The sequence below is a fragment of the Aegilops tauschii genome, chromosome 6, assembly GCF_002575655.3.
Source record: "Aegilops tauschii subsp. strangulata cultivar AL8/78 chromosome 6, Aet v6.0, whole genome shotgun sequence".
NCBI classification, from domain to species: domain Eukaryota; kingdom Viridiplantae; phylum Streptophyta; class Magnoliopsida; order Poales; family Poaceae; genus Aegilops; species Aegilops tauschii.
The window spans coordinates 463,049,415-463,057,037 of NC_053040.3; positions in this window are offsets into that span (position 1 = coordinate 463,049,415).

Genomic DNA, 7,623 nt, shown 5'->3' on the forward strand with positions numbered 1-7,623 from the left:
TGAAGCTTGCTTGTTTACTTGAGCCTAATGTCTTTGGTTGTAGTTGCATCATATGCTTTCATACCATGCCACATCTTGTCCTTTCTTATGATAAGAATGATGAGGACACTTGTTGGGTATTTCACCACACGAATGATAGGTTTTGCATTTCCGCTAACCTCATTTGTTTTTTCGAGTGTTTGTCATGTTCTTTCGTTTTGAAGGATTCACAACGCATTACCGTCATGAGACATATTGGTTATGTGAAGGCATACATGATGTGCAACTCCAACATCTTCGGGAACATTCATAAGGTGAACTCATTCCTTTTGAGCCATCCTCAAATACGCATATCGGATGGGTCATTCTTTTATTGTTGTCTCCTTCTTCTTGTCTACATGATACATCTATTGGATGGAGCACCGGCATTGGAGATGGACCCTTTGGACATTCAAGTTGAGGAGCGCTCGGACTTAGTGGATGCACCACCGGACCAACACTTCTACCACGACATTGAGCTATGGTACAACACCACCCATAACAAATTTGCATCTTATGCATGGATTGACTCACATTATGATTGCCTTGTAGCATCTTGTATTTCGATGTCATCCATGATATATGAGCTTGTGCACTTTCTTAGCAAATTTGTTGTGATCTTTCTTGATGGCATCTTCATACATAATGATCACATTGCCCACCATCAAATGCATGATCACACACTCACATTGAGCACCAATTACCATGTTCATGCTTTTGATACACCGTCCCATTATGACATCATTTTGTACAATGGTTGCATTGATCACATTCACAACAACTTTGTGTTCACGACAAATGAATTTGCTTCCATGATTGCCTTACATATCATTCTATATCATTTGGCTAAGCTTCATGCACCATGCCATGATCAATCTTATCGGATGAACTCATGCTTATTTCATGGACACCTTGTGTGCGCTAACCATTGTATTTCTAAGTGACGTTTGTGTTTGCTCTTTTTGCATGTGTATCATTCCGGAGACACCTTGGAGTACTTGGATTGCGCCACGTCTTCCACTTCGTCCAACTACAAGTCCGTGCACGACAACCGTTTCCATGGTGATGAGGTTTTCGATCCGAGGTCGGGTCTTTCCCAAGGGAGGGGAGATGATGTGGAGCATCCTATGATCACCCCCAGGTACACTACGACTACTCCCCAAGCCCCATGTGCCCACATGTTGAGACCTCGAGCATACGCCATTGGATCTAAGGTGAACTCGCTCCTTTCCGAATCTTCCCTTTCCGCATGTAAGACATGGACGCTACTTCAAGCGCGGACCTTGTGCATACTCAGATACACCCGAGGACACCATGGAGAGCCCAAGGACCAAGGCCAAATGTGCACGGGAGCGAAGGAAGGAGAAGGAAGAAGAGCCAGCTGCTACAGCAGCCGGACATCCGGACATGTCCCCAAAACATCCGGCCCCGGCCGGACATCCGGCCCCTGCCCTGGAAATCCGGCATCGGCTATCCAGAGAGCACCGCAAAGGACCAGCGCAGCCCGGACATCCGGCCATCACCCCGGACATCCGGCTCCCCCTGAAGCCCAGGACATTCGGCCCCTTCGCCCGGACATCCGGCCCCGCCTATCCAGAGAGCACAGGAGCGGGCAAGTCTAGCGCGGACATCCCGCCAGAGGCCCGGACATCCGGCTCCTCACGAGCCGCCGGACATCCGGCCCCCAGCCCGGACATCCGGCGCCCCTACGCAGATGCGGGCCGAGAGCCCATGTATACTCTCTCCCACTTACCCCTTCGTGGCCCTAGACTATATATACACCCCCACCTCCTCCTAGTTAGGGTTAGCATTGGTTTAGCTCATATTTGAGATAGAGCTTTGCTCATCCATACGGATCTACTCCTCGAGAGAGACCGCGGCCCCTCTTCGGAGAAGATCCACGTTGGATTCAAGACCTCCTCGCGGAGAAGACCCCCCTTCAAGAACTCCTCACGGAGAAGAACCGGTTACCCTATGTATCGTCCTTTGTTGGATTCGGATCGTGTATCTCTCTTTGTGTTATGAGGATCTAGCACATGTGTGATTGTTCTTGTTGGTTTGAGTGATTCTCTCATGTTTTCCCTCGTGTTTCCCCTCGTGTTCTTCGTGTTCCTCATTAGGATCTGCTCCTTTCATGAAAGATCGGCCATCTAGGGTTCCACCCTACATCACACACGAACACTGAAGAGCGAAGACTAGATCCACGTGGATCCACCGAAGACAAACACAAACCGAATCTTGCAAGATCCATCATGAGACAAACCTCTACATGCCCTCCGACGATGTTAGAAGCACCACCAATATGGGGGCTAGGTAGGAAGAATCTTGTTCCATATCCAAAGACATGTTCCCCCCTCAGCTCTCCGAGCAGAATATAAGTCCTAACAAAACTACCAAAAAAATCAACAACGGAGCGCTCCCGCCTGCCGGGATCCACCGCGCCTCCATGACGGCATGACCCTAAGGCCACAGGAGACAAGGCAGACCGCGCCGGCACCAACGGGAGGCACAGAAAACCTAGGTGCGACTGGGTGCCCCCCTACGATCGAAGGGGTATGACTGGGCTGCCCCAACATTGTTTTCTTTGCGCAACACAAATAAATATTATTAACAAAGAAATTCGTGTGTCTTTTTTTTAGAATCCAGCAAAAAAATTGATTACAGTACAGACGCAAGCACTCATCTATGCGCGTATACACTCACCCCCAATGAACGGACACACGCACACCTCCGAGAGACCGGGCCGACATAATATCTTGAGATTTTATGAAGGCACCATGACTTGCGCCAGAAATCCTGCAAGGATAAATGTGAACACCATGATTTGAACCCTGCTGGGCTGGGGATACCATTGTCCTCCTAACCATCCAACCACAGGTTGGTTCGCAGATCCAGGTATGTTTAACATATATGTACATATACATTTGGTTTTTCGTAATCTGAAACTTTTTTGAACATCAGTACAGACTTAAGCGCTCATACATACGCACATACGCTCACCCCTATGAACGCACACACGCACACCCTACCCCTATGAGCACCTCTGAGAGACCGAGCCGGCATGTCATTTTGAAATTTACGAAGTCACCGTAGGCGCCTCGTCGTCGACGGGAACGTCTCCTCCCACTGAAAGCGCATCGCCGGAAATCCTGAAATAAATCCAGGAATAATGCGAGCACCAGGACTTGAACCCTGGTGAGCTGGGGATACCACAGTCTATCTAATCATCCAACCACAGGCTGGTTCGCTCGTAATCTGAAACTCTAAACAGAATATGTGCATGTAACCAAAGATGATATACTGTACGAGTATATTTTTCCAGCAAAAAAGAAAAGATATGTGTTTAGGTAAGCGTGCATCGGTCCGGTCGCGGTGACCACGACTACGTACAGCTTGCTCTTGGTTTTGATTTAGAATCGAACCCAGGTGCTACGCCACGTCAGTACGTGAAACCGACTCGGACTCGCCTGGGCTCAGGCCGGCGGGCACCTATTTAAGGCAACGGCTCATCGATCGAGAGATATCAATCAGCCGCCAGGTCTTTGCGAAGCGCGCGCGGCAATCGGCCAATCTCATGGCGAACTCGTCGCTACCGTGCCTCGTCTTCGAGTACGGCGACAAGCGGCCGACGATGCTGTACGGCGCCGCCGACGGCGCACAACGCCCGTGTGAGATCGACGTGCTCCTAACCAAGCAGAACTGGGTCAGCGCCCATGGCTGGGTGCTCGCCCGCGACCCGGACACCTCAGCAACCTTCCTGTGGGACCCGCGGGACCCCGAGCACGGCCGGGTCGCGCTGCCGTCGCTGGCACAAGCTCCGGCAATGGGCTCCGACTGCGTGCTGTCCGGCGATCCCACCGGCCCGGACGGCTGCACTGTGGTCCTGACCGAGCCAGAAGAAAGCGTCCTCTGGTACTGCCACGTCGGTTCGACGGCGCCGACGTGGGTACGGCACGAGTATGATCTTGGGGGCAAGTTGGTGGTGATCAAAGAATTCCGGTGCTGGCAAAAGGGGCACATCTTGGGCCTGACACCGTACGATGGCAAGTTTTACTACCCAATCCACCATAGCAAGTACGGTGTGCTCGAGTTCTCGCCGGAGCCGACGTTGAGCACTGTGAAAACGAAGGGGATCAAACTTACCTTCCCTCCGAGCGATGAAGACTCTGTGCATTCGTATTACTTTCTCTTGGACCTTGATGGCAAGCTTCACATGGTGTCTATCTTCTTTTCGGACTTCGATATGCACACAATCATCGATGTTGCCGTGTACAAGATGGGTTTTGCCAGATCAAGAAGTGTCAGGGTGAGCAACATCGGCGGTCGGGCAATACTTGCGAGTATTATGAGCTCGAGCGCAGCGTGGTGTCCGGCCAACAAGTTCAGATTGCGTCCCAACACCTTGTATTGGTTGAGCCCTTTCGACAAACGTTTACACATGTATGACATTGGATCAAACAAGGAGGTAGTGCACGAGTGCGAAAGCACCACGTCGGAGCTATCGCGCCCACCGTTTTGGTTGGTTTCCGCACATCATCCGGGACCAATTGAATAAGATTGTGTGGTTATCTTGATTATTTTGATCAACAAGATTGTGCGGTTATCTTATTATTTTGATGAACAAGATTGTGTGGTTAGCTTGATCATGAGTATGTTTACAGTTGTTACACATAATTGTCCAGTGCCACATTTTAATATTTGTTTCTTGAGATACATATCAGATTTGGAATCAAAATTCCGAGACACGATGGATGTATGTCCTTCAATGTTTGCAAGAGAACTAGGTATTTTTTCTGTTATTATCATCGAAAATTGTAATCAGATTTTTTTTTTCCTCATCCCTTCGATCTCCGCCAATATGGTGCTCCGACAGCCAGTGACAATAGGCTCCGACTAGTAGATAAGGGTAGGATTAGGTCCTTACGGAGGCGGCGCTTGGCTGATGGCAACGCATCCTCATCGAGATGGTCTTCCGGGGACTTGTCTCGAATTCGCCGGTTGAGATGGAGAGGACGAAACCAGATGGTTGTCCAATAAACACACTTAGGGAATCTCCAACGCCATCCCTCGAAACGTGTGCCTATGTTCAAACCGAATTGTTCGGCCATAATTTGTCATCCGATGTCTATTTGTCCATGGACGTGTCCGCTTGTTCGAATTCCCAGCATCTGGACCTCCGCCACGAAAAACTCCGACACTCAAGACCCACTCAAATCCCCCTTTTGGACACTTCTCTTCCACTCCCCCTTTTGGACATATGTAGGCTTTGTAGTCATGAGGCAAGGGGGCGACCTTTTGGCAAAACGTGCATGCTTCGTTTGATGAGCAAAAGCATTTCGCGCCCTGCGACTTGCACGTGATCCGTGAATGTAATATGAAGTCGCTAGCCCATTGATGGTACACCATCTCTAATTTCATCATGAAGTTCTCCGATTCGATTGCACAGGTGAAGAGAAGGTGGCCATCAAGCTCATCAACGATTGAGATGGTGTTTTGCTTCTTATTGCTCTATGTGTTGGTCAATTCGTTGATTCACTCAATACTGCAACTTGATAATCATCATGTTGGATAGCCCGGATGCATTGTGGTGTGTACCACAGGACCGAGGATAGACCATTTATGTTCATACATTGTTAAATGAAGTTCAAGGGGCACACGGAGTGAGACAACATGCGCGGATTCTGGCTCGGGTATCGTTAAATATGGAATCGACGAATTCAAAAAACTTGTTGAAAATCCCATTGTCTCGGATGTAATATATATATATGGATGAATTATAATATTTTTATAATTATTTTGGGTGTTGCTTCAGAAAAATAGGCCGCGTGTTTAGGGAACAAGGTTGGATGGTCAGCTTCCATATTCGTGTCCACGGACGAATCTGAACTAGTCCGCGGACAAATTTTATATCTGTGTTGAGGGTAATGTTAGAGATGCCCTTATAGTTTAATAAAATCAAAAGTTAGCTTCGTCCACATCAAATCGTACACCCATCACAGCATGAAACTTTGGACATGTTTGGTTCATTTTTTTTTATTTTTATTTTTGCGGGGGGACATGTTTGGTTCATGACTAATTCTGCCACAAATAAAGCTTAGGCAAAGTGTGGCTGCCACGAAAAGTGTGGCCTACAAAATGACCATAACAAATGTGACAAGATTTGACCAGAAAATGAGCCTATAACATGTGGACCATGTAGCTAAAAAAATATGATAAAAAGTGTGACAAACCGCAAATGTGACGAGGAGCAATCAATCCCTAAAATGTTGTGGCACGACCAAGCTTAGGGCAACTCCAACGCACGACCCCAAACGGACGTCCGTTCTGTCCGGATTTCATATGTTTGGAGTGGCAATGGGGCGGCGTCCACCCGTATTTTTGGATATGCCGGCCGTGCGCCCAACACTCGACCGCATACATTTTTTTGCCGCATTTCTTATTATTTTCATCAGCGATTTTTTTTATACATTGGAGTACATTCACCAAATCTTGACTAGAATAGAAAGAAAAGAAAACAAGAACCACAAGAAGACATTTTAAAAGATATCCAAGTTCCATAGCTGCTCCCGCAAGCTGGATTAGTATCTTCTCGATGCCTTCATTGTTGATCTGCGGATTCTCGATCTTGCATGCTTCTTTCTTCTTCGAGTCTAAAGAAGTAGACGTTGCTTCTCTATTCTAGCAACAAGTGCACGGACATCTATCAAATTTTGTTTTATCAATAGATGATGTATTCTTCTTCCCATACCAAAAGTTGCATCCTTCCTACACAGTATAAATTTGAGTATAAGCAAAATGCACCGAATCCGGGAGCACAACCGAAGCTAAACTAGCACATACTCCATCATTTTTGCACTTGACGAACACCTATCCGGGATGTTCCGGTGTTGTAGACACGCGGCGCACGACCTTCCGTGGACAGTCGTCGCACTTTACGAGCGACAACGGTGCGCCGATGAGCCTTTGGGCTAGCACCGAGCCCGGACAACGGCCGTTGATGTGTTTGCCGGTGAACTGGCGATGGGGTAGATCCGAGCGACTAAAGGCGGAGTCAATACCTGCATGTGGCTTGGGGGCGTTACGGGGCTGTGCGGTCCGGTACCTGGCATGGCGAGGCCTTCGGCAGCCAGGTGGGCTCAAATCCGGCCGGATCCACTCCAAATCCGGCCGCCGGATGCGCTGAAATCAGGCGGCCCGGGTTGGACAGCTCGGGGTGTCGAGAAAACGGGGCTGCGACAAGGGTAGGGGCGAGCGGCCGTGCTGGACGGCGACACGACCGAGAAAAATGACGGCGATGGCGGCTAGGGACGAGACGGGAGTGGGGCGAGGGTGCAGCTAGAGTGGGGAAGGGGAATAGAAAAAGAGGCGCGTGTGGCCCGATGGGCGGGCCATGAGAGGACAGGGGCACACGTCGTGTCCGTCCACGTGTGCCCGTTTGACCGCGGCCCAAAGTTAAGCCGAAAATGGGTTGAAAGCGAACTGAAAACGGACGTTAATCTATTTGTTCCCGCGCATTGGGCCGCTTGTTTTGTCGTTTACCCTCAAACGGACACGGTCGTACGATTTGGGGCTGTGCGTTGCAATTACCCTTAGGCGTGGCAAGCA